This window comes from Pangasianodon hypophthalmus, chromosome 8, assembly GCF_027358585.1.
Source record: "Pangasianodon hypophthalmus isolate fPanHyp1 chromosome 8, fPanHyp1.pri, whole genome shotgun sequence".
Classification (NCBI taxonomy): domain Eukaryota; kingdom Metazoa; phylum Chordata; class Actinopteri; order Siluriformes; family Pangasiidae; genus Pangasianodon; species Pangasianodon hypophthalmus.
In genome coordinates this window covers 10,038,323-10,066,043 of record NC_069717.1, presented here as the reverse complement: position 1 = coordinate 10,066,043, position 27,721 = coordinate 10,038,323, and positions in this window count along the sequence as shown.

Sequence of the window (27,721 nt, the reverse complement as noted above, 5' to 3'; positions counted from 1 at the left end):
CACCAAGGTAGTGGAAACTGTCCACTCTCTCCACTGGGGCACTGTTCTTAAGGGGGTTGTAGCTCCTCTCCTGGTTCGTAAGTGTATCTAGATTACATTTATTATTATCAACAAATATTAGTAAGGGCTCATATGACACAGGCACTATAACACTGTAACTCATAACAACACTTTTACCATTCCTAGCTAGTACCGGCTTACTAACTGGCCTAGGTTGCTACATGTATTACTATTATTTAAAAGAATTAGTTTGACAGTAGCAGCCGTATTTAAAGGGGGACCAAAACATTGCATACTGGTTTATCCCCAATAAATAACCAAGATGTTAATTTTTAGTTATATGGCAATGTCAGAATATTGGCAATGAAATATTTTCAGTTCAACATGTCCTAAATCTCCTTATATTTATGTTCATATTTTTTCTCAGTTAGCCCCCAACTTGTAACCTGATTGGTTGGTAGGTAAAAATGCACTTGACATCACTTGCTGCTTTTCTGAAAAGTTAACCTTATAATAGAGTTTTCCAAGCAGAACCTATTTCTTAATTTAAGAACTCTTTACAACATAAAAAACCCTTGAAAAAAACCCTCTTCCCAAGTGTGTACCGTATGCTAGAAAATGAAATGTTCTGATCTATTTGTGTTACAGTTGAGTGGTTCCAAAAAAATAATTCCAAAAAGCTCACAATGAAATTTAAAGGCTATGTATGATATCTGACACAAGAGGGGTTAAAACTAAGAAAATCTATAACATTCCATCCATCCATTTTCCATACCGCTTATCCTACACAGGGTCGCAGGTTGGCCTGGAGCCTATCCCAGGGGACTCAGGGCACAAGGCGGGGAACACCCTGGATGGGGTGCCAACCCATCACAGGGCACAATCGCACACACCCTTTCACACACTGCGGACAATTCTGGAAATGCCAATTAGCCTACAACGCATGTCTTTGGACTGAGGGAGGAACCTGAAGGGAATTTTTCATTATTAATATCGTAACATACATTATTTGACCATGTATGCTAATAAAAGAACATCTGAGAAGCATAACACACTAAAAATGAGTTTGTATAATTTGTATCTCTTTATCTTCTTCATTTTGTTCTAAAGGTATACATAACTTTTGCATTGCATTGTGAAAAAGACTAAATATAAAAAAGACATGTCTGTATGCCATGACAGATACAGAAATAAAATTAAAAATTAAAGAAAATTAAATAAGGTGTGATTTTACTTATAATTGCTATATATAGCCATAAAAGTATTACAGTTTTATGGCTATGATGTAGCACATCTTGGGAATACAACAAAGACATTGATTATGCTAATAAAATTGGATTAATGGAAATGTGAGTCTTTCACATCTGGTGTTTTTACTTTATCTAACTCTTTCTTTCTCTCTCTCTCTCTCTCTCTCTCTCTCTCTTTCTGTCTCTCTCTCTCCCTCTGTCTCTCTCACTCTGTGCTTCTTGTGTTTGCCTGTGTTTCTGTGTTTGTGGTTCGTCAACTCTTTTTTTTCATTGAAATGAAGGACATCTGAGCAGGTGTGAATGTGAGTTTAATTCTGCCTAGCTGCTGGGGGAAAGAGGACACGACTGCACTTATCTACTGCTGTTACTAATATTGCTACAATGATAAGGATAGGACACATGCCTTATAATAATATTACTCTGCTTTAAACCTATCACCTTCTGGAGGTTTAAAATATCGGCTTCAAGTTAAATCAGAAGATTGTGTAGTGTACAGCACTGTGTGTCCTTCAGTAGCGTATCCTTCAAGGACACAGTGCAGTACATGCCTCATCTATTGACAAAGTCTCCTGACCAAATTTAATGTGAATACTGTTGTGAGAATTTGTTATGAGAGTTAAACCTTTGCATACTAGTTTCACAAAATGGCTTTACCCTTTACGGCACTCTTGATGAATTAACCCTGTGTAGAGGTAAAAAAGAGGGGCTGTTTTCTCAATTTCAATCACAATAGTCATTCATTAGTGAAAATTCTGTTTAGGTCTAGAGTAACGCTTGATTCTGCTCTGGAATAATGGTCTTGAGAGTTTAATTTAGTGCAATACAGTTTTGTTTATGCACTCCATGATGAGCAAACTAAAACACTGATGCTCAGAGAAGCAATGGTAAACATTCCAATGGTAATGACTTATTATCTTGGAGAAACTTTTCACATTCCCTAAGCTAATAAGGCATTACCATAGAAATACTTTACCATTATAGTCACTAGTCAAGTCCTTGCCTTTTATATACTAATGGAAACAATCCAGAAAATGAGTGTATGTTTGTGTATGCCTAATCAAGCATACAGATCAAGCATAAAGATGTGCTTACTCAATAAAAGTGCATGTATCTGCATACATTTGAGAGAGATTGACATGTTATGGTGTCATTTTACTACTGATGGAGATGAGAATGTCTTAATCTCTTGTACTTTAGCCAATCAGAATGTATTATGGGTTTTAACCTGTAAAATAGTTACTACACGCCTACATTCCCATTGGTAAAGGAAAGCAGAGAGTAAACAGGCCAATTCTTAAATTATTGTAGGCATGTCAGTGATAAAAATTACTTGGGAACACTGAATGGTTAATTTAACCACTAACTGCAACATTACAGGACTCCATTTGGGCTTATCTATAATAGAAGCACAAAAATATAGTACACAATCACAGCATTGGTGTGTGGGCATGAAATAAAAGCCTTTGGTATTGTTGTGACCATTAGCACAGGCTGACCTGGCACAGAATGAATACATTTTCCACAGGTAATGGTGGTTGGCCATGCTGCTGTGATGTTCAATCAAGTTAGCTCTTTTTTACTCAGTGCCAGCAGCTTAGTTTACAGACATTTTCATAAGGACATAAGGTTACATTTTTGTTTAGAGTTTTTGCATTGATATATTAGTGGTAGAAATAACTGTCGAAGTGGCATAACTTATAACATATGTGTTTTCTGTCTTCCTGTGTGTGTTTTTATGTAGGTCAAATCATTGTCTCTGTGATCTTAGTGGTATGGTTTGTTTGATGGTATGTTAGTTATAGGATCAGTCAATTTTTTTTTTTTTACATTTGGTAGCCAAAACTGAGTTGTTTCTTCTTATTTGTTAGAGAGAAATTCTTCCAGACAGTTGTATTTATCTTGTAGTCGATTTATGTTTCAGTAGGGAGTATAAATAGTGTACATGCAGAAAACAGTGTTAGGATTAGGCTTTTAAGGCTGGGAGTCAATTAAAAATTAAAACTATTTAATTGCCCTTGTATCAAAAACAGGAAAAAACTAGTTAACACCCAACCAAATTAGCAGTACATTGCCATTATACCAAATTACACCTATGCATTCACCAACATACTGTAGAATCTTGAATCTTTAAAACATTAAAGGCACTCTACCACTTTGGTGGAATGATGTCTTTGGATGTGCTAGCTATACTCATCTTGGTTATACTAGTGAAGTGACTTGTGGCCAAGTATGGTGACCCATACTCGGAATTTGTGCTCCCATCCAAGTGCACACACACAGTAGTGAACACACACACAAACCGTGAACACACACCCGGAGCAGTGGCCAGCCTTTTTTGCTGTGGCGCCCGGGGAGCAGTTGGGGGTTCGGTGCCTTGCTCAAGGGTCTCACCTCAGTCGTGGTATTGAGGGTGCGAGAGATCGCTGGTCATTCACTACAATCCCTGCCAGACCTGAGACTCGAACCCACAACCTTCAGGTTCACCTTCGGGTTGCAAGTCCAACTCTCTATCCATTAGGCCACGACTGCCCCACAGTTAATTACTAGAGCTAATACATTGTGTGAAATCCTTTCCTATGACTTCACTTCTCCTTGGTATTTTAAAATAGTTGCACTGGCAAAATTCTTCTAACATGATTAGAAGGCTTCTTCAGTACTCTCCAAGCCTCTATATAATTATGGTTCATTTGATACCAAGCGATGTTATGTTGACACTTAGTAATGTCAAAAAGGGATTGAATACACTACAGAAACATTGCATGTTTGCTAGTCACTGTAGCATATCATCATTTGGACATTACTACGATGATTGTTTGAAGTTATGCATCACACTCATAAGATATTAACCAACCACGAAGTGTTAATATGACTTCAAAAATGAGCTATCCTGTAGTTTAAGGATAGGATTGTTGTTGTTTTAGATCTCCATGTAGTGAAACTGGGGTAATAAATTATTCATTTAAATTGTCTAATAGGTCATGGATTTGACTGTTAGAATTACACATTACATCTCTCCTGGAGCAAGATGTAAACAAGCCCCGCTGCCTCATGGAGAGTGTGCTGTAGATTCATTAGTACAATAAAATTGCCTTTTTAAAAAACAATCAAATAAATACTTTATTGAACTCACACATGTACATAATGCAGATATTAAAAACAAGTGTGTACAGATCCTGTAATATTGCTAACTTCCCAGAATGTCTTCCATGTCACTCTCTGGCATCACCAATGAGAAATTAGAGAACATGGTTAAAAAAAATCCATAACACATTCTGAATAACTGACAACTTTTGGCACTTGAACCCTTATTATTTGGGTTATTTATCTTAAAGAATATTATTCATTATTACTCTAAAGTGCCTTGCATAAGTATTCGCTCCCCTTTCCACATTCTGTAATGTTTCAACCTGGAATTGAAATGGACTTAACAGGGGTATTACAATTTGATTTACACAATATGTCTAATATTTGAAGGTGCAAAAATATTATTCTTTTGACACAAAGTTTAATTAAACAAAAAATAGACATTTGTTGCTTGCATAAGTATTTACTCCTATGCATCAGTAATTCGTAGAACGACCTTCCAGTGCAATTACAGCTGCAGGTCTTCTGGGAATTGTTTCTATCACTTTTGCATGTCTGAACCCTGATATTTATTCCAATTCTTCTTTGCAAAATTGCTCAAACTCTGTCAGACAGGATGGATTTGCCTCCTTCTATCTTGCCCTCTACCCTGACTATGGATGAACAGCATTCCCACAACATGCTGCTACCACCACCATGCTTTATTGTGCCAAAGCTAAAAAGTTCAATTTTGATCTCAGACTACAGAATGTTTTTGCACATGTTTACTGAATCTCCAACATGCCTTTGGGCAAATACATATGCCTTTTTTCTCTTCTCCTTACTCTTCCATAAAGCCCAGCTTTATGGAATGACTATGAGCTATGGTTGTCCTATGAACAGCTTCCTCCATCTGAGCTGTGGATATGTTCTATCACAAACACTGGGGCCTTCCAGTGTCTTCTGATAAATAAATGATAAACTGATAAATAATTTTGCAAACTGTATTGATCCACCACTTCAGTATTATAGGATATTGGGTGTATATTCGTGATCACAATTACATCAATATTACTTCCAGATTGTAACAAAATGGGGTGAATATATATGCAAGGTACTGTAAATTATTCAGTAACTGCAGTGAAACTGATAGAAAGTTATGTAGCAAGGAATCTGAGTCTGTTTCTGTCTGGAACCTATGACAAGGGGTTAAAATCTGTGAGTGAGGAAAATGAAATTTGAACGTGTGAGTACAATTGTTTGGTATTGACCTTGCCTCTAGCAGTGGATAATGACAATCAATAGGGAAACATTACATCAGTCACCAGTATGCACCAACAATGCCAGAGGCTGGTGTCAGACACACACACACAGTGTGAATGTATGAATATCTTTAAATAATGCTCCAATAGAAACAGCTACACATTTTCTCTTTAAATGTGAACGTGGTATGTATACGTGTCTGTGTCTATTGGATGCTATGTGGGGAGGATATATTACTCGTTTGTTTGGTAGAGATCTTGTGTCATTTGTTTTTACTGTTGGTAGTACAATTGTGCCGCAGGTATCGTTGCCATCTCACAGATCCATGGTCACTGGTTCAATCCAGTTACTGTCTGTGGAGTTTCCATTGCATTGGTTCCCTCCTGAGTCTCTGGTTTTCTTCCACCTAATCCACAAGTGCAATTTCCACTTCAATGAATTGGCGTCCCATCCATGCCACGTCATGAAAAGTGCTCCTGGGATAAGCACCAGCTCCACCTCAACCCCGACCAGGATAAAGTAGTTACTGAAGATGTATGAATGTTTTTACAGTTCTGCAAAACACCCAGTTCCATCGGATGTAAGCACTGTAAACGTTAATTGGAATATTAGCTTCCACAGTGTTAAAGTGCCCCATAAATAAGCAGTATAGCGTACATATGCATTTTAACAAGATTACTTCCATGTAATCACTTTACGGTGAAGAAATATTTCTGTGCCACAGCATTTTCCCCTTCACCTCTCGTTGCTTCATAATGTTCAGAGTGAGAAGAGGCGGAATATGAAATAAAGGGGCTCATCTGAAGTGAGTGCAATATGTTTAATATTAAACTCAGCGTCACAACACACTCAAAACACTGCTCGTTCTAGCTACATTACTGAAACTCTCAATAACACTGCGTTATGGACTCCAAAAGACTCGTTCATTTATCAAGTGCTCTGTTTTTCTCTCTCTCACACACACACAGACATGCCTTAAGTTTTATGCCCTAAGTCTATCTGAATGTACTGCATGTAAAAGAAAATTGAGAAGACAGGCCCATAAATCTCTTACCCGAGGACATTCACACTATCATGTGTGTACATTAATATTATACACAAAAATATCTATATCTAACTATCTATATATCTAGCTATCTATACTGTTTATACATACATACACACACACACACACACACACACACACACACACATATATATATATATATATATATATATATATATATTGCACACTGACTCAACAGTAGCATGGTGGAGTGTGTGTTGCTGGTACAAGTGCACAATAGCTTTGCTGATATTTTTAGATGCCTGAATGTCACTGCTGAATTGGGAATAAATCACCATCTTAAAATATCCAGCTGTCACAAAAAGCATAGGCTCAGGACATGATCTACAACTGTAGTCAAAAATAAAGAGTCAAAACAGAAAATCTGTTTACTGTACAGATAAGTGGTTAGATAGGGCAGTAACTAAACTGAGATACATACAAGATAAGGCTTAGTGACTTGCTGAGGAACACTGGCCAAATTTCACAAAGAATGACAAACACACATGGTTATACTGTACAGTATATACACAAACTAATGAAGGGCAACATGACACTGGTGAATGCCAATGGACATGAAAAAACAGAAAAATAGAAACTCAAAGATAAGCACATGATGTGAGTTTTTAGACATTGCTATTGACTCTAAACATTAGCAAGCTTGTGCACTAGATACTGACCAGCAGTGAAGAGCTAGTGCATGATAAACACAAATACAATGAGGGAAAATATTTTTAATACTTATTACAACAAAGTTTTCCTATCTGAAAAGATTCAAGATAGAACCTTTTTAGGAAACTAACCTTTAAAGAACCCTTGAGCACATTCTGGTGTCTTTGTAGGTCTAATACAGTTTCCAGGTAGTCTGCACAGGGAGTAAAAATAACACTCACAGCAGTGCACTACCATTTTAATGTCACTGGGGTGCTGAGAATCTATCTAAATAACATCTGATCAAATATGGTATACGGTATGGTATCAAATATGGTATGGTATGGTCATACAGTAGTCCTTTTCACCAATACAGTATTGTAATTCTATACCTACAAAATGGACCTATGTGGTATGTTTACATAATAAACCCGATAATATAGTCCAATACACCAGTACCTCAATGTGCATATATCAGTGTGAACTATCTGATTTGTTCATATCAGGGTTATATATATATATATATATATATATATATATATATATATATATATATATATATATATAAATATATATATATATATATATATATATACATATAGTCACTTATGGTCAGGGAATTGCTGTATATATTTTGTAAATGCTGTAATATTTCCTTCCATTCCCTATGTTATCTTGGACATGCATGCAGAAGCTAACAGGATGTTTTCAAGACATTATATGAAGAGTATACAACCAAAAATTGTGAAGATCAAGATACATAAAATATACATACACACATTGCTTACTAAGGTCTGGATAAGCAAATATTGTAACTGAATGATGACAACAACTAGCTTTAAATCCTCAACTCTCAGTGATTAGTACATAATTATAAATTAGACAATTTGAAGTGGTTTTGTTTTAGTTACTCTAGTCATTATTACTACTTTCGACTATCACCAAGGATAAGGCATCTATTCTGAACCTAAAGTGGACGATAAATGCCCACTTCTCTGTCCAATCATATTTAAACATTCTGTTTTCATCATAAACCTTTTATTTTCATAATTTTACTAATTAGACCACACAGTAAATCTATGAAAGCCTTTCTTAATGAGCTGCCTTCAGCTAAATAATTGACATAAATGCATGTGTGTCATGGCTCTCAGCACAAATACTGCTGCTTCTTTGCTTTGTTTTGTTTACATTGCTTTGTGTGTTTTGTCATGATTTGAGTCATACCTCCACCCCTGCCTTGTCAATGGTTACTTTCCCTATTGTGTCATGATTGTGTGAACCTGTTTTGTATTAGTTCTTGACTAGTTTGTGTATGTAAGCCTTTCTGTGTATTTGTCTCTTTGCAAAGTCTTACCGTGTTTGTTAAGCCTTGTTTTTCAATGTCACATGTTCTGTGCTTTCCACTTTATATTCTCACTAGTTTTTTTTTTTTTTGTTATTTTTTATTTACATTATCCTTTTCTGATGTTGCCTGACTGTGTTTTGAACCTGCTATGGGCTGTGACTTTTGGATTGGATTTCCCTTAATAATCATCACCCTCACTTTATGTACTTGCATCCTGCCTTATCTTACCGTGCTTTACAGTGTGCTGGATCTAGAAACCTGGAGTTCTATAGTATGGCAATTTTTATGTTTATTGGTTCTGCTACAGTATTTTTAGAGTGCCTGGTTCGATTATCTGACATACTGTACTTTACTATTTCTGATTCTGGACAGCAGTCCACTAGTTGCTGACCACTGCATTATGCCAGGGTTATCCTTTTCTTCAGAAATATAGTTGACTTACATCTACATGAAATATAGAAATATACGTGGATAGACATGTGCTTGGAAATGGTCTTCTTTACACATGGTACAGAATGGGAAAGGGAGAGCCAAGAAATAAGGGAGTTGAAAAAGTTAAACCTGAGGAAAATAGTGACTGGGTATCTGGGGAGTGCTGACTCTTCCAATCTGACTTTATTAAGTGACACACTAAATTTGGGATTTCATGTGGAATACTTTTCTACCCAATTATATGCTGATGGTGATGTAGTAGCAGAAATGACATACCTCTCAAACACGTACACACTCCTTCACATTTTCGTATGTGTGTGTGTGTATATATGTATATGTGTGCGTGCATCCTGGTTGATACATTATGCAATTGTATGCAAATGGGTGTGTACTGTACTGTTACTCTGCATCCTGAGTACAAGTGCATGTGCTGGTATGAACTGTGTTTGCTAGCATGCAGTGTGTAAGAACATATGTACATTCTGAGGGTCATCCTGTCACATCCGTCTCTCAGTCCTCAGCTGTTTTGTAATTAATGAGTGCTTCCCTTATTCTTTCTTACCCAAGGACGAGTGCCTTCCTGAATGACAATCACACCCCCTGGGCTTGTTTCTTTTCTGTTCTGAGAATCAGGAGTGTTCAGGTGCCAATCACATTTCATGGCACAAACTGCTTTATTAGAAATAAAAGCATGATTTGAGGTATAGTGGCAATCTAATGTACGAAGAAAATCACCCTTTATTGGAGCTCTACCATTATTTTACTTATTCCTTTCATTTTTTTAGTAACTACCCAGCTAGATTTCTGATCTTCTGTCCCTCCATTAACTTTCGGTATTCTTATGGTATCTTTTTTTTAATTAAAAGATTAAAATGTTATGCTTATAGTTCTTTGACCATTAGATTCATGATGTTTATGATTACAAAAAAGGTTTTCACATGAGGGATAGGTTTATATTAATGCATTTGCTCTAATACGTCATCATTTTTATAGTAACTCATTCACAGGGCCTTGTACAGCAGACGCTACACATAATCTATGACTAATAAGAATAAATAGATTTAAAACATATGTTGTTTATCAAATAAAAATGAATAACTCTTGACATGGTGAAGTTTTCTGTTAGGAGGCTTTTATTTAATGTATGGAAGGAGTCGCGCGTGTCTGAGCTTTGTAACAGTCACAGTGTTTTGAAAAGTCTTCAGGACTGAAGGAAGCACTTGCAGTTTCTTGGTAAAATGACAAGCTGCAGGGTTTTTTGACAGCGTGTGTGTGAGAGAGAGCGAGAGAGAGAGAGAGAGAGAAGGAGGGAATACTGTTTCAGCTCACATTGATTTGTACATTCCTGTTAAAGGTGCTTCTGGGAAAATTGGCTTTCCTACTTCCTTTTCATCTTCATCTGACTAGCTTTCATATTTTAAGTCAAAAGTTATGTTCCTGAAAAGTATCATTTGCCATGTCTGCTGATGATGTCGCTAACACTACTAGGAAGTGGAATTTTACATGTTGAACACAGACGAGTGGAGTGAAACGTCCTAGTGCGGTTATAGTAAATACAAGCACTCTTGGAATGCCACTTGACCAATCAAATTAGTGGACTGGAACTAACTGTTGTATAAATGAAAATAATCCACCCTGGCATGGATTTTTATTTCAGATACCCGCACAGTCTATGTGTGTTATTCCTTGTGTAACAGCAGCTCTAACAGTAGTTCTGACTGCAAGGTAAATCACAGGTTAATATTAATCTTCTAGTTCTAATATTGTTTCTATAGTAACAATTTAGCCAGAGATGTTCCATATAAAAAGCTTAAAATTATATAATTGCTGTTATGGTGAAGTTTTCTTTAAGGAGATGTTCATTTAACATTTATGGAAGGAGTCTCCAGTGTCAGTGCTTCGTAACAGTTAAAGCTGTAACTTTATTTTTATGACACAGAAGAAGTCTTCAGGTGTGATTTCTTGGTAACATGACAAGCTGATGAGGAAACTATATGAGCTGCTATACCCAGTGATAATAGGAGCTAAATTGAGAGGTAAGAGAGGAATAAAGGTTGAGAGGTATGAGATGAATAAAGTACTTGGGGATGCTGTTACTGGAAAATAATCAACTTCGGGCTGGTAACAGTAATCATCACAGTAAACACAACATCACACCAGTCTGTCATTGATTATTTTTCTATAACTGCATAACCTGTCTTCTTTTATTGCTTACCTGTCTGACCTATGCACTTTTTGCTATATGAAAAAAAATACAGAGTTTGCCCTCAGAAGTTTTTTGGAAGACATTTACACTGCAGCTTAATTTTCAGAATTCTGGTTTATTACACACAGGAAATCCAGTCAGGCATAGCAGGCTGTAAGTTATAATTCCACTAAGTTTGACAGCTCGGAAAAGTAGAGAGAGCACTGAATGAGAGAAAATGGGGAGTTAGCTTTCCAGTAAAAATCATTCTAATGTTTCTGACAGGTTTTTCTTTTTAATTTGAGACTGTAGCTGCAGTATGAAGCATGAGTGTTCCCTCCACCCGCAGCCTCCACTTCACAGCTCGCCTCCTGATGAACACTCGGTGATTGCCCTTGGCTTTACTCTCTTTATTTCCATAGCGGTGGTCGTGAATACCAAGTAGAGGCATTCAGCTGGATTAAACCAAGAAAATGGAGGGTAGCTCTATTGAGGCTGTATCAGATGGACGGAAAGACACACACACACACACACACACATGCAAGTGCAGTCCCATGTACATACACTCCAGTGTAGCAACCCGCTGAGTGTAGGCTAGTGCACCATTCTGCTAAAGTCAAGTCAAGCGTAGCCTATTATGAATTTTTGATTTGTATGTGTTTTTGGAAAGTTTTGTTTTCTGCTTGGTAGTTTGTAAAAGAACCTCTGTGGTGCATTCAAAAGCAGGTCACTAATCTTGAGCGTATGAATATTTCATACGCTTAAAATTATGAAGAGCAGCGGGGCCCAACACTACTCATGAGATCTACTCTCCTGCAGTGTTTAGTTCCAGTGCTAATCTACCTGCACGGGAACGTTCATTTCCAAGAACAGCACTGCAGATGTACAACATTATTCCTGTAGCATTCCTGTAATATCTAAGGAACTGCAGCATCTGAGATTGTTTTGGTATGTCATATATTCTAATAATATGTACAAAATGTCTTGTTGGTGAATACCTGAGCTTGTGATCACCCTTGGATCTTGAGACATAATATTTTTAACAAGTGCAGAAACATGTGAACATTGTAGGTGCTTTCAGCGGGGGACAGAGGTCAGCATGGGCACTCTGACCGGTCTGCAGCTACGCAGCCCCATACACTGCAAGCTGCGATGCACTGTGTGTTCTGACGCCTTTCTATCACAGCCAGCATTAACTTTTTTCAGTGGTTTTAATGTTATGGCTGTGTATATTTGTCTAGATATACTGCATGTATAACTTAAATAAAAATGAATGAATTTAAACAAATGTAAATAAATTTGTACAATCAATTAAACAAACAAATAAATAAAGGCATGAATTAATTACCATGGTATATTTTCTGTATATTTTTTATAATATTATTTATATTTTTATTATTTATTATTGACAAACTATAGCAGCTAAGGGAAAAAAAACAAGTAAAAACTATTATAAAATCACTATATTTTGCTTTTATGGTTATCAAACTCCTACTCTGTATTTTATAAGGACTTTTATTTTATTTAGTATTTTAGTATAGTATTTTATATAGTATTTTATTTAAAATACTGTTCAAGTCTGTTTTGTTAACTTTCACTGTATAATTGAAAAGTATATAAATGTTTTATTTTATATTATATAGTTTTATAATATTAAATACTATTGTTTTACTTACACACTTTGTGAGAGTGTGTGTGTGTGTGTGTGTGTGTGTGTGTGTGTGTGTGCGTGCCCTCTGGCTATATATAAATATACACTGCCAGTCAAAAGTTTGGAAACACCTGCTCATACAAGATTTTTCTTCATTTTTCCTTTTAGAATAATAATGAAGACACTGAAACCATGAAATAATAAGTATGATTATGTGAGTAATGTGTGATCACATGGAGAAACCTGAAGATGCAGTTCATTGTGTTATGCGCTGAAATTGCATATGTGAACTCATGTTCACACATCTTATTAATGTGGAAACATAAAACCACATGCCCTACCTGTGAACAATGAACATGAAAATACAGTAAATGAATCATATGAAAAAATCACATTTAGAAGAATAAAACACATTCACTACATGTGAAAAATGTGTAATATTCAGTGTGAATCATATGGTTATTTACATATGAAGTTTGTGTGACTTTTCTGTAAGAGAACTATTGGTAACTTCTCTATGTACATTTGTTTAGAAACAAATTTAAACAATAAGCTTTTTTCCCGATGTCTTTAAGACAAAAAAAAAATATTGATTCAGTTTAATGTATCCAAATTGGACATTAACTTGACTGCAAACACCAGAAACATACACACTCCATCCCCCAACCCACACACAGAGAGCCATGAATGAACAGTAAGGGGTGTGCTACCACTCAGGACTGTTATACACTCGCACACACTTAACACACAGAAAGCACTGGCTAAACACTTGGGATTTAATACATGGGTGGAGCTAAAGGCATGAAGCTTGGAACCCCAGTAAGACATGTTGTTATTATTATTATTATTATTATTATTATTATTATTATTATTATTGTCAGTGCAGAGACCAATGCCACATGATGTGAAACTAAACCACTTACCGTGAAGCTTGTTGCGATAAGCTAGTTTAAATAATAACCAAATGCCCACAACATCATCTCTGGGAAACGTTGTCCAACAGTGAAAATTGTTAATGAGAGCAAGTTTAGCTAGCTAGCACACACACACATATATATATATATATATATATATATATATATATATATATATATATATATATATATTACATTAACAATGTTTATTATTTGGAGACATAACACTGGATTTCTTCAGTTAGATTTTAGCTACTGTTAGCTACTGATATTGAATTTCTAATAATGCGCACTTCATAAGATGTAGCCTAATGTTATGTTAGCTATGATTTTTTTGTAGTTTGCTAGATGGGAAACAAATGATGCTTCCATGTGTGTGTTTTATGTGGATCCTACTCATAGACAGATATGGGTAGCCGCTTCTTCATGAAATGCTGCAAGCACCAATCATGAAGTAATCCATCAAACTACAAATTGTACAGTCCTGCCTCTTATTATTTGAAACTTTGAATAATAACAGAAAGACTTATTATTCTTAAGACATATTATTCTAATAAGAGAAAGACTTATAAGTCATACTAGGGTTTAAATAGGTCTGACTCCAATGGCTGCGACTCAGCGCCGTGAAGCCAGTAAGTGATGGAATAAAAGCTGTAACTAAACTCAACAGTAAGCAGAGCATGGCTAGTGTAGTGTGACTGAGCCACTATTATAAGACTTGTCATCACATGCAAAACCAAACTGCTAAAATGTGGCAAAGAAGCTTGAAAGAGAGGGAGAGATGTGTAGCAAGGCTGAAATTAAACTTTAGTGCTGTTTGTTGATCAGGCCTGGCTGCCAGGTGGGTGATTTATTCTTAAATAAACTCGCAGCAGGTCAAATAAATCGCAGCTTCGTTCACATTACAGGGTGTGTGTCTGAGTCTGTGTGAATGTGTGTATGTGTGTGTGTGTGTGTGAGGGGGTAGGGTAATGAATGGTCCAGCACTAGAGCTTTATAACCATGCTAAGGTGTGCTGCACAGCGCTCTGATTGAAGTTGCTTTTGTTACAGATCAGACTCGAGTGGTTGTTGTCTTTGGAACAGGCTCGTGACCTCCCGCTCTTATTGGCCCAGCAGCCAGCAGCCCTGAGTGAGGTGATTTTAATTTGTCAGAACTGTTTACCAACATTTGGCCAAGGTTATTACCTCGCTGTCATAGAGAGGCCACCCGGTAATGAAAAGCAAATAAATACCCGAGAGAGAGAGGGGTTGCAGGGGGTGACAGAGGAAGAGAGAAAAGAAGTCAGAGCTAGAGAGAGACAGAGAAAGAGAAGTGAGACAAGAGACAGAGAATAGAGAAAGAGAGAGAGATACTATCCAGGAGGGCAGCCAGAATATATCAGAGAATCAAAGAGGCAGTGGGAGGTGTGCCGGTTAATAAGGAGAATTGGAGGGAGGTGGAAAGGAGAGGAGAGAAGAGGAGAGGAGAGGTGGAGGGCTTTTATTATTCCTTCTATCCCGGAGAATCAATTACCCTCAAATGCAAATTGAGGGGCATTATTTATCTGTCCATTAGCAATGAATTATTCAGGTTTTTACAGGAGGGGAAAGCAGAAGACGTCAAGCAGCGTGTCTGCAAATGGAACAATGTGCAATTTACATCCTTCATTACGACGGCCTGCATCACATTAGTTAGGGCTTTTAAATCAATACCCCCCCACCCCCCCACCTTCTCACCAGTTGTGTACATTAGTCAGATGACTGGCTTTGTGTGTGTGTGTGTGTGAGTGTGTGTGTGTGTGTTGGGGTGGGGGGGGTTACAGGTTAGCCAGCATCCAGTTTCATTTCTCCCCTGTATAAATTGCTAAAAGACTAATTTAAAAGATATGAAATATGAGGTGATATTTGGGGGGTTGGGAGGCAGAGGGTGGCCTTCATTAAGGCTGATGTGGCTGAGAAACAGCCAGAGGAAAAAAAAAGCACCATCTGCTAAGAAGTAAAGAGAGAGAGAGAAAAAAAATTGTCCCTCTCTCTTCATGAATCTCACACTTCTTTGCTGTTTTCCGACCCTGTGAGCCCGAGCCATTCATTTGTTCTATTTCCAGCTGATGTTCCAGAAATAAAAACTCAAGTCAAATAGAATGAAGCCTGAACAAGTACTTTGTATCATTAACCCCATTAAGTCCCAGCTTACAATTCAGTTATTCATCTGAAAACAAATTATACAGAAAGTTCCATGAATTATTAAGTGAAAGTATTAGGAAAGGTGTCTAGTTACAAAAATGAGAAATACCGACTTGTAGATATGTCCAAAATGTGTGTTCATTTCAAATCTTAATATATCTGCAGGGGTGGACAATATTTCTGAATCATGTATTTGATAAACACTTTTGGTAATATTTCCTATGAAGGCCATGTTTATAATGAACTATGAATGTGTTTATAAATAGGGATGCATCTATACTAATACTGGTATTGAGTATTGGCCCGATACTGAGCTCATTTACTTGTACTTGTATTCATAAAAAATGCCTCAATACCAACTTCAGATAGCAGGTGATACTGTGTGACATAAGGCTAGTTGTATGCTGCCGCGCTAATGAACAGACGGCATGAAATGACAGCAATCTGGACATGTTTCACTATTAATGATCAAAGAAAAGCAGACTGAAAAGTCTGCTCTGCAAAAATATCAAGAGGAGAAGCTACAGTATTAGTGTTTTCTCCAGTAAGAAACCTGAGAAAACATCTTGAACATAAATATCAGCACAATGAGTTCATAGCAGCACACAACAGCTATGATGCAGGCCAAATGCGAAAAAATTTATATATTTAGACTATACCGGGTCCGTGAAAATAATAGCTTGTAACCAGTATATTGCTCTTGACGATCAGCCACTATCGGTCCTTGACAACGAGGAATTATGATGCAATGAAAACAATAATGGATTTTACTTACAGCTGTACAGTAAGATATATTTTTAGGTGAAAGGTTTTGTAATTACAGCTGGCACATCACTACAGACGAAACAGGCCTAATAATCAAGAAAACTCTAGATCACAAGAGAGAAAAATGACTTTTCTTCCACTTCTTTTGGTTGTTAGCTGCTTTATATCCAATCTGTTATACTAGCACCCTCTACAGGAGAGTTATGCAAAAATGTTTCAGTAATTAGTAAACAGAAGATTTAGACTTAGCTGAGAGGCGGCGTGGTTTTCACTAGGGGATTGGTAGCTTTCAGACTTTTCCCATTAATTATTAAACATTAAACAGTTAAACTCTCAAAATAAAAATCACATCCTTATAACTGATGATTGAATGCTGGAGTTGCCAAAATAGATTAAAAGTGTGCTGTTGTTCTTTCTCCTGCCAGTAGGTCATCCAGAAACACAGCAGAGACGTATATCGGTATTGCAATCAGTATCAGCGAGTGCCAAAAAAAAGCTATCATTGCATCCCTATTCATAACATATTGCATTCAAAGGGCATTATACACACTGTTATAATTATTTATGCAAATTATTATGTCTATTATGCATTATGAATTGTTACGATAAAAGAAACATTCAATTTCAATATTCTAATTAGTAACTGGTTATTGCTATATGTCTATTAATTACTGCATTATAGTCAAATGTTTATTATTCAGTTTTTCATCTCTATTAATAACTACAGTGTATTTTGGGGGTTTGATTCAATTGTGAGAAATATAATTTTGTAAATGTTCTAGGTTTAATAATCATTTTTTAAAAATATGCCTCACTGAGAGCTCACAAATCCTATTTATATTAATTATTGTAAATGTGATATAATAACTATAATTATCATGTATGTTATTTCCGGTGAGTTCAGGAAGTGGAAATATGTACACTACTTAATGCATTATATTAAAAATGAATAACACATAATAGACATTGCTGCAAATTGTAATGCAGTTTCATAAATAATTAAATCAATTTGTATAAAGCTTTATGAATGCATTATAACATGTTATACACATGTTCTTCGATCATTTTAAATATGATCTTAATACAATGTATTACTGTATAGATATTTGTATGGAATTTGTATGGAAATGCTTTTGTGTCCTGTCTTTTTTCCATCTAGCATGTTGCAAAAACCATGACTATTATTACTAGATGTTTAGTCTAACATTTAGTCTTGTTTAAATGATTTCTCATAATCCATTCTTATTCATGATACTCTTGTACAGCTATCGAGCTTGATTCTAACTGGCAGGCAAAGCTGCTATGATCCTATAGCAACGTTAAGCCCTCACCAGCAAATGACAGATTAATATTTGTAGAGTAGTAGTAGTTTAGAAAGCAAAGAGGAAGTATAATTGATTGACCTTATAGTGCAAATCACACTACTGTGGTTTGTGAATGATTCTTAGTGTTAGCATAAACTATAATCCACCTGAACTCTAACATGTCTATTATCAAGAGAAATGGCACTAATGAGCTCCTGTCATCTTTACAACATACATTTCACTATTTAACATACATTATACAGTATGTCATGGTTTTCTAGTGTAATTTGCTACATTTACATTTATAATTGGGCTATTTTGCATTGTGTATCAAAACCACTGCCTGTGAATAGCATTGATACAGAATTAAAAAAAGAAAAAAAAACCCACTGTCAAGATGAGAGAAGCTCAGAAGGGGATATTCTTCACTCTGAATGAGATGCAGTCATTGGACTCTGTGAGCAGCTTTGATAAAGTGGCTGCTCAGTGCAGGAGGGCGTTAAGGCCAGACGCTGTGAATTCAGCTATCATGTCTCTGTGAGTCTGTCCAAACGATAGTCCCTCTGCTACTTCACCCCAGCGATACACTGCTCTCTGTGCACCACAGGTGACTATGACTGATATCACACCTGCTCCCGTGGCCCAAAAACACTCACAGGTGTGTATGTGTAATTTTCTTTCTGCTTCTCTGTATTCTGCCTCTCATATTAGAAACTCAGTCTCTGTTCCTGTTTAATTGCTAATTTTTAAGTTGAAGGGTATCTACAAACCAAAATAGGAATAGTTTGCTTTAACACGTCTTATCTAATTTGTATAGAGTTACAAAAATGTTCATTCAAATGCTGCTTGTTGCATCGTTGCTTTGTCTTTTGTTGCTGTCACTGATGAAATGACATTTCACAAATGCAAAGGGAAACACAGAATGTTTAAATACACAAACTAATTCATGGAAAACAAGAAATAGGTGCACACAATCAGCAAAATAGACCGGTAACAAAACAGGAATAAAACAGACATAAAGGTCACTTGTTGCCATGGGAGCATTGACAAAAAAAATCAGCAAGATCGTGACACAGCTAGTGAGGAATGCACAGATTTCTTTTGTAATTTAGTTGGTAGTTTGAGGGAGTATGCCATATTTTGACTTTTCAAAAGGGTAAAATACTACAAATACAGTGTCTGCAGAATTTCTTTAAAAAAGAAAATGACAAATGACACACTGTGTTAGCCTGAGCAATATGTCTAGATTTAGTAGGAAGTCAATTTGAGTTTATAATATTTTTAGCTTATCATAATATGAAATATTATTACCTAATGGATCCTCTCTTGCATTTAGATAATGCCTTACTGTGTGCTAGTGTGATGTCTGGAGCAGCAACGTGCAGGCATTACCTTCTACACTTCAAAGACTCACACATTGATGCACTGCTTTTGAAATGCAAACAGCCTCTTTTCCACCTAAAAATCTGAATAATTTAGTCACAAATTTATCCCACACTCCAAAAAAACAAGTGACTCATGCTTGTAGTGTTTGTTTATAAAGTCCGGACTCTGAATGGTCAGGTGGTCTGCAGAGTTTAAAAGAAAGTGTTTATAAAGAGTTCTTCTTAAAGGAGCATTAGGTAAGATCATTGGTCATTGTTTTTCAAGAATAAGTGGGTGGGCTCAACATTTGAATGATTTTTTTTTTCACTCCTTGAGCCTGCCCCAATTCCTGCCCGTGTCACCAAGCTCCGCCCTCAGGACCTACGGTGGCTGGTAAAGTAAAGTTCAGTTAGAGTCCACCTATCATAAGGATTAGTATTATTATCATCGTAAGGCATTGCAGACTAACACCTCTTGACAACAAGCAATTATGCTTTACATTTCACCCAACACATAATTCTTATACAGAATTTGTTGATAATGCCAGAAGTTTAATCTAACTAGCTCATTTTTGTATTCACCTGTCTTTTTCTTAGCCTATAACTTAGCTCTTGAAGGCTGGCAGATGTTAGTATTTTAGCATTTAGCTTTTGCCCACTTGGCCATTCAAGCACTTGAAAGCCAAGCTGTAGCATTAAATTTGGGGAATGTCTACAAAATGACTGACACAAGGCCCATCCAAACAATTTCGGTCCGGAGTGAAGTGCATTCGGAGTTTTGCAACTGGCCATGGCCATGGCTTAATCCATTATTTTTGATCATGTTCTGCATATTTTGTAGGTTATTTGTACATTTTGGAAGCTAAAAAAAAATGGTGTATTTCTCCTTTAAATTAAAGACTAATATCTTTTCATTTGATAGAATTAACATATTTGGATTGCATATTGGGAAGATCTATTTATAACAATTTGTATTGGTTTATCAATAGAAGGACCTTTTTCCGACTGAAAAACTACGCAACCTTCTAAAGTGTCAAAAAAATGAGGTTCATTCAATATAGATGAAAAAAGAAGAAATGAACATTAGTCTCTTTGATTCATTCCGGGTTCAGCACATGATCAATTAAACCGATTGATGAGGCATATGAGCGCACGATGATGAATGAATCTGCCACTGCTGGCAGATAAATGAGCATATACTAACTGCCTCTCTCAATTCTGAATCCTTTCATAGCTCTCTATATGATGAATTTGTAGCAGCAGCAGCTTATAACTGTTATTTGTTATGCTTATCATCAAAGGCATTTCTGCATTGGAAATATATTCTGAAACATTTCTTTATTGAAAAAGAACAGTTGAATCAAAGAATCTGGATATGAAACAGTTCATTCTGAGATGACATAACTGTATCTTAAACTTAACACTTAACACAACTTAACACTTAAATGGTTTTATATCAAGATTGGATGACGGAAGTCAGTTCCACTGCACCAAAAAAAGACAGTTATTTCTCAAAGAACAACCTACTTAATTTCAAACTGTATAACTGTATTGTGGAAGCAATTGCATTAGTGTTGCATATTGACCATCTGTCCCATCCACACCACACACATTCCATGTGCTACCAGCAAAACATTGCGTTTCATCTATACTAATAATTTCTATACATACGCCAGGTAGAGTCAAAGTGAGCCAGCTGTAATTCCAACACAGTGTACTTAAAAACGTGATATGAGGCACTTGGACAGTGAAAATTAGCATACTTCTGGTTACCCATGAGTATCATTGGCACTTTGATATGCTAATGCAGGCTGACACTGTTATAGATTAAGGTTTTAAATAAAGGTCACTGAGTTGGAGTGTGTGATTTGAATGTGTCTCTATGAAGGTTATCCTTCGGCTATGCGTCAAAAACCAGAGCTGGATGTGTAGGCTTGTTTCTTACAGAGCTGATGTTGAAACATTGCCACTGACACTTTGACCCATGGTTTTGTCGAGTACTGCGGGTGTCAAACTAGAATAAAAATGATCAGTATATAGCTTTTACAGTGCTGTGCATAAGTTGTGTAGCATGTAAAGAAATTCTGCAAAGCAACTGAACAGTATATAGGCAAAAGTATGTGGACACCTGACCATCACAGCCATATGTGGGTCTTCCCCAAATTTTTGCCACAAAGTTGGAGGCACATGATTGTCGAGAATGTCTTTGTATGCTGTAGCATTGCAATTTCCCTTCACTGGAACTAAGGGGCCCAAACCTGTTCCAGCATGACAATGCCTTTGAGCACAAAGCGGGGTTCATAAAGACATGGTTTGCCAAGGTTGGTTTGGAAGTGACCTAACACCGACAGCACTCCAGGCCTCCTCACCTGACATCAGTGCCCAACCTCACTAATGCTCTTGTGGCTGTATGGAGAAATCCCCACAGCCACTTTACAAAATCTAGTGGAAAGACTTCCCAAAAGAGTGGAGGTTATTATAAGAGCAAAGGGGGACTAAATCTGGAATGGGATGTTCAACAGGCACATATGGCTGTGATTGGTTAGGTGTCCACATACATTTGGCCATATAGTGTACCTTCAGAAAAATGAAATAAAACATTTCTACATCACTATTCAGAGTGGTAAAGAGTCATGAACTAAACAATATTTGGTTAATATTTGGTTTGAACTCTTTTTGCCTTTAATACTGTGTCACTTCTCTCACATACAGTGTGGTGCAGTTTTATAAGGAAATTGGCTGGGAAGTTTGGTTGGCAAGCATCTTGGAGACCTTGTCACAGCTCTTCTGGAGGCTTTGGCTGTCTCACTTGCTTCTGTTACTGCAGGTAGCACCAGACAACCTCCATAATGTTTAAGCTGAAAAGTGATCTATCACATAATGTTACCTTCTTTAACAACATACAAATGCTTCTCTGTCACATTCAGTTTTTCTGGGAAATGAACACCTGGAAATCTAAAACAGGTTCATTCCTATTATTTTATTTCTTCTACAGTAATGCAGATAAAATTTAAGACTACATTTGTATAAAATAATGGGTGTCTAGGCCTACATTCACACTAGCAAGCAACAAAGCAACAAACAACCATTCATTTTCTATGTATATACACGATACAGAGCCACAATTTCAGTGACACCAAAAACAACAAAGTGGAAGCGCATCAAGAGATTTTTCGGTTGAGAATTTGTCAATTCTCTGCAAATTATGACTAGATTAAATGAATCCTCAGACCAGTGCTACGGCACATGTGCTCTGATGTTTCTTCAGTTCCCCACTCACACTTTAGTTCCTACCTGCATTTAGTTCCTATATAGTGTTTGAGATGCAAAAATGTAAGAAAAACTTATAACCATGGTTTCAACTCATCCTGTCATATACAAACTCTCATTGAAAGTGTACAGAGATATTATAACGAAAAATTAAGCTTGGAAGGAAGTAGCAGAGATCACTGATTAACAAATTATTTCATTTGTGTTTAACGTTAGCTGTAGAAGCTACTTCTGAAACGAAAACTAAAAAAAGTAATAGACTGTGCATGCCCACAAGAGACAAAAGTAGCACATCAGCTACTACCTGTCGCTCGCTAGTGTGAATGTTTGAATGTCAAAAATGACTTTTTTAACAGTACTGTAAGTATACAGTTCTTATGTACCTACCCACCAAAACTGGTTGAAAATGTGTAGCTGTGATTCAAAGCTAATGCATGCAGCAGAGGTCCTGGTTGAGGGGTACAACCTGAAGCTCTTTTGCAGTTAAACTCATCCCAAATGAATGTTTCTTCAGGGCACAGGGTTACTGGAAGGCCAACCACATACTTTATTATGTATCCCTATAGTCTGCCTGGGATGTTTTCTGCTTGGCTTGGTCCCTGTCAAAGCAGAGTCTGTTGTTTTCCAAGCACATGTTCCTGTAGGATCTGGACTGGCCCTGAAGTATGAGACCTCATGACCTGGCCCCTATTGTCCTCTCATCAAGTCTACACACTGACTGTGAACAGAGAAAGAGAGAGAAAGAGAGAGAGAGAGAGACTCCATATGTGTAACTGAGGTGCTTGAAGAAGTGTTGAATGTATGCAGCAGTTTCTTATTAATTATGGCCAGGATGTAGCATTCAAATTTTCACAGTGTATATTCTCACTATATTGTGTGAAACAAATCTTCAGCAGTTTTTCCCCTAGCCTTAAGCTACATGCATATTAAAAGTGAAATATTATATTCATACACATACACATACATTTAATGCATAAATGAACATAAAGTACTGCAGTTCCTTCTATTCTTCTATGACATCATGCTGAAAGTGGAATATGATTTGATTGTTGGATTGATCTGCGCTAACTAACAAAGCAGCCAGTTAAAGGTGCTAGTAAAAAGTTACACTGTAAACTACAAATATACTGAAATAATTGTTTTATTTCTTCATCCCACCTTCCATCAGTGCCCACAAAGCCCTATCTCCCAGATACTATGGTGTCCATTGGAGTTCGTCTACTTTAGTATGGTGGCTAGCTAGACCTAACTAGAAACTTCCATCTTCTCATTGTACTTGGCCAATTATACCAATTATAAACACTCAAATACTGACAGACTAAATAACTTGTTTGTTGATGCAAGAATGGTTACATCTCATTTAAGAGCAAATATTATTTATGCTGGGAAAATTACTCATATTCAGAGTTGGACTATACACATACTTAAGTTGATTTTCTGGCTGCCCTATTCCAGATGAAGAAGCATCAGAGACTGAATATTTCAATAGCATGTAGATCACCGCTTTTAAACATGAGCACTTGCCATTAAACTCACACACACACACACACACACACACTATCAAATGCAATACGATATAAGATGAAAGCAAGAGACAATTTAAAAATGAAAAAATGTCTGAGACACGCCTCTTTTTGTTTTAGGCAAACTCCACCCCATGTGCACAAATCCTGTGCAGCTGTCTGAAAAGCATTGTCTGAATAGTCCATAGTAATGTTTGTGTTCTGAATACAGATGCCCAGTTTTGGTATTACCTCCTCACATAACTCAACCCTGAATATCACCCTATGTTCAGACCGGCAGCTCAAATCCAATTTTTGGGGGGATATCTGATTTGAGTGGGAAATATTTTCTGCATTCTAAACTGCAACAATCAAATTGGATTCAAGTCACATTTGCATGACTATGGACAGTATACCAACAAGAGAAGAGATTCTCGCAGCAGTAATGCTGCAGTGCCTGTGGTGAAAGCAGCAGGAAAAAATGGCACACGCCACCTTCTTTAGTGTTGTTGACATTGTCTGCACTGAATACGTGATTGGACAAGGTGTGGCCAATCTGTCATTTGCATTTACAATCTGTACTTCTCTGTATGTGATAAATTTATCTATAAAACATGCAAAATACTGTTAAAATAACATACTGACTTGTTGCTGCAGTCATTGATACTAAAGTTTTGCCAGTTTACATATTGTATTGCCTCTCCAGGGGAAATTCAGCATCCAGGTCTATCCCCTTGTGATCAGCAGGCTTTCCTTTCATCACTTTGTTACAGCAGATCACTTTTATTTCTCCAAAACAGCAGTATATGGAGATGCTAGCAGTTTAGCACTGGATTCTATCATGTTTGTGTTCCTGAGCAGTAAAGATAGGAGTCCAGCAAGGTACTGCACTTTTTTTTAGCTGTTATATTTCCTCAGTATGATACAATTCGGTCACATTGTTTCAACAGTTACCTATCATTTATAGGTAACATCATGTTCCCATATAGTTCCACATTATTTGTAAAAGTAAAAACAATAAAAAAAACATATTGGCTCATGCACCTTTAAAGAAAGGAGGATTTAATTAAGAGCTTACTTAAATCACAGGTATCAATCAAGCATGCAGTTAGCTTACATACCTATTGATCTGCTGATCTCGCTTTGTTTCATTCTGTGCTTTTCACTGTCTCCCTTCCTTCTAGTGTAATCACATCATTCAGATAGCTCAGATAATTCCACAAGTGGTATATGAATGTGAGAGGTAATTGGGGATTGGTGATGAGAAGGACAAAGATGGCATGAGGGAGGAAGGGGATCTGAAGAAGGTGAAGAAGAGAAGACAAGAGAGATGGATTTAATTTCATCTCTTGCTCTGGAGGAGCTTTCAGTGCAATATGACTAGGTGTCAAGTCTCTTTGTACATTCCAGGGTAGAAAGATTTCTTAGGAGCAAAAGTTAAAACTCCCTCTGACCCCATCAGCAGCTTAATGCCAGCCTGGGCCTTTAACCGTTCCTGCTCTCTGACAAACACCTGCTTCTGAAGTGTCAGATTTTGATAAACCAATGCCATATAATTTTGTACCCTGACACACCTAGGAACATGAAACTGACTTTGCTGTTATAACCTTGCAATGTAACTTTCTGGTTATTAAAAGACACTGCTTTTCAATATAGTAGGTTGTTATATTATATGTCATATATGTTACCAAATATGAATACATTATTTGGACTGAACAGATAAAGTGCTGTAAATGGATACAAATACAGGTGTGCCTTTTTTGACAGAAAAGTTCTCAGGGAATCTGGTTGAGATTAGTCAATTCCACAGACAAAAAGTAAAAAAAACAACAACAAAAAGTCACAGTGTCATAATCAATGCCGGAAACATTGTCCAACTACAATACCCAGAACACAACATTCCCTACAGACATGGCTGCCCCAGACTACACCCAACAACCACAGAGACTGTCATATTCACGTTCACCAGCTTACCACCATTCATTTTGAAGTATACACCTGATTCCACCTGTTTAATCAGTTGATCTTGTCTTTCAATAGACTCAGGTGTGGCTTCTGCTTGGTTGGAATAACAACCTGCACCCACACCGGCCCTTTCCAGATAAGTTTGGACACCCCTGGTCTACCTGGTTTTCTGATCACTTTTTGGTTTTCACGTTTTTGCCTTTGCTTAGACTAGTTCTTGTTGTTTGTTCGTCGCCTGACCATGTCCTGTTTATTGACCATGCTCTTGTCTCATGTTTTGGATTATCCTGCAAGCTTTTCTAATAAAGCCATTGTTTACCTGCATCTGCATCCAGTATCTGCCGCCTGACACACATGAGTGGCCAGTGAAATCTCAAATATGTTCATCAACTGAACATATAAATGTTCATCAAAAGAAAATATCAGTATCAGTAGTCTTCTAATTTGCCATTATATAGAGAAGAAAATACTCCAAATCACTCACAAGATATAAAAAAATATCAAAAATGGACCTGTGTTGGAATCTTACAAACTTCCTCCAGCATTAGTAACTATGCTTATAGAAAAAGGAGTAACATTACAGTACTATTCAGTAACTCATAGGGACTAAGCAAGAACTAATGTGTAGTACTATATGAATACCGAAGTCACTATTATTAACTACTGTTGAATAGTGGGTAATTACTTGGTGAGTAATAATAAAGTAATGGCTTGGTAGTTCATTATGTACTAAGCAATAATTACTTAATTACTTACTTAATGAAAATTAAGTGACTGTTCTTAACAATACACATGAATCTTCACAAAGAAATAAACACAAAAAAGACACTAAGCTCTTGGGTTATTAGGTTACCTAACTGATATCCTCACTCTCTGGCCATTTAATCAGCCCATCTCTGTCTCATCTATTAATGGAACTGGACCACCACAGGGCCACTGCTGACTAGATATTATATGGGTGGTAGACCATTCTCAGAACAGCAGTGACACTGACATGTAAAGGCAAGTTAGTGTGGATTGCGATGGTACAAGAATTTGATGGGATTCAGAGTAACCCCTTGATGAAGTTCTCAGGGTGAAACCAGAGGAAGTTGATCTAAATCCCTATTAAAGCTCAACTTTAGCAGATGTGACTGCAACAATGAGACCTAATACATACTGTATCACTCTGATCTATCTGTACATAAACAGGCAGTTTGTATTGTAACACCTGGCTATTAGCATTCAGTTAGTTTGTATCATCAGAGTTATTATCAAGCTAGCTGACATTTGAAAGATTAGAAATAAATCTGTTGTTAGTTAGCCTTGTCTTATGTTTTCCCATGTTCATTGGTTCCTTGGTAAAATTGCCACAAATTTCAGTGTGTGATTTCAGGCAGATAACATTTACCCTCATACCTTAAGTAAATTTTGTGGATTCATATTTACCTACTGTAACTAGAGTGAATAATTTGAATTTTACCAGAGTATTTATTGAGATGAGTGATTGCACTTTTACTGACAATCATAAATTGCTAGAGGATGATTAAGTGTAACCATACGCCTACAGTGGGGTCCAAAAGTCTGAGAGCACTAGATAGATAGATA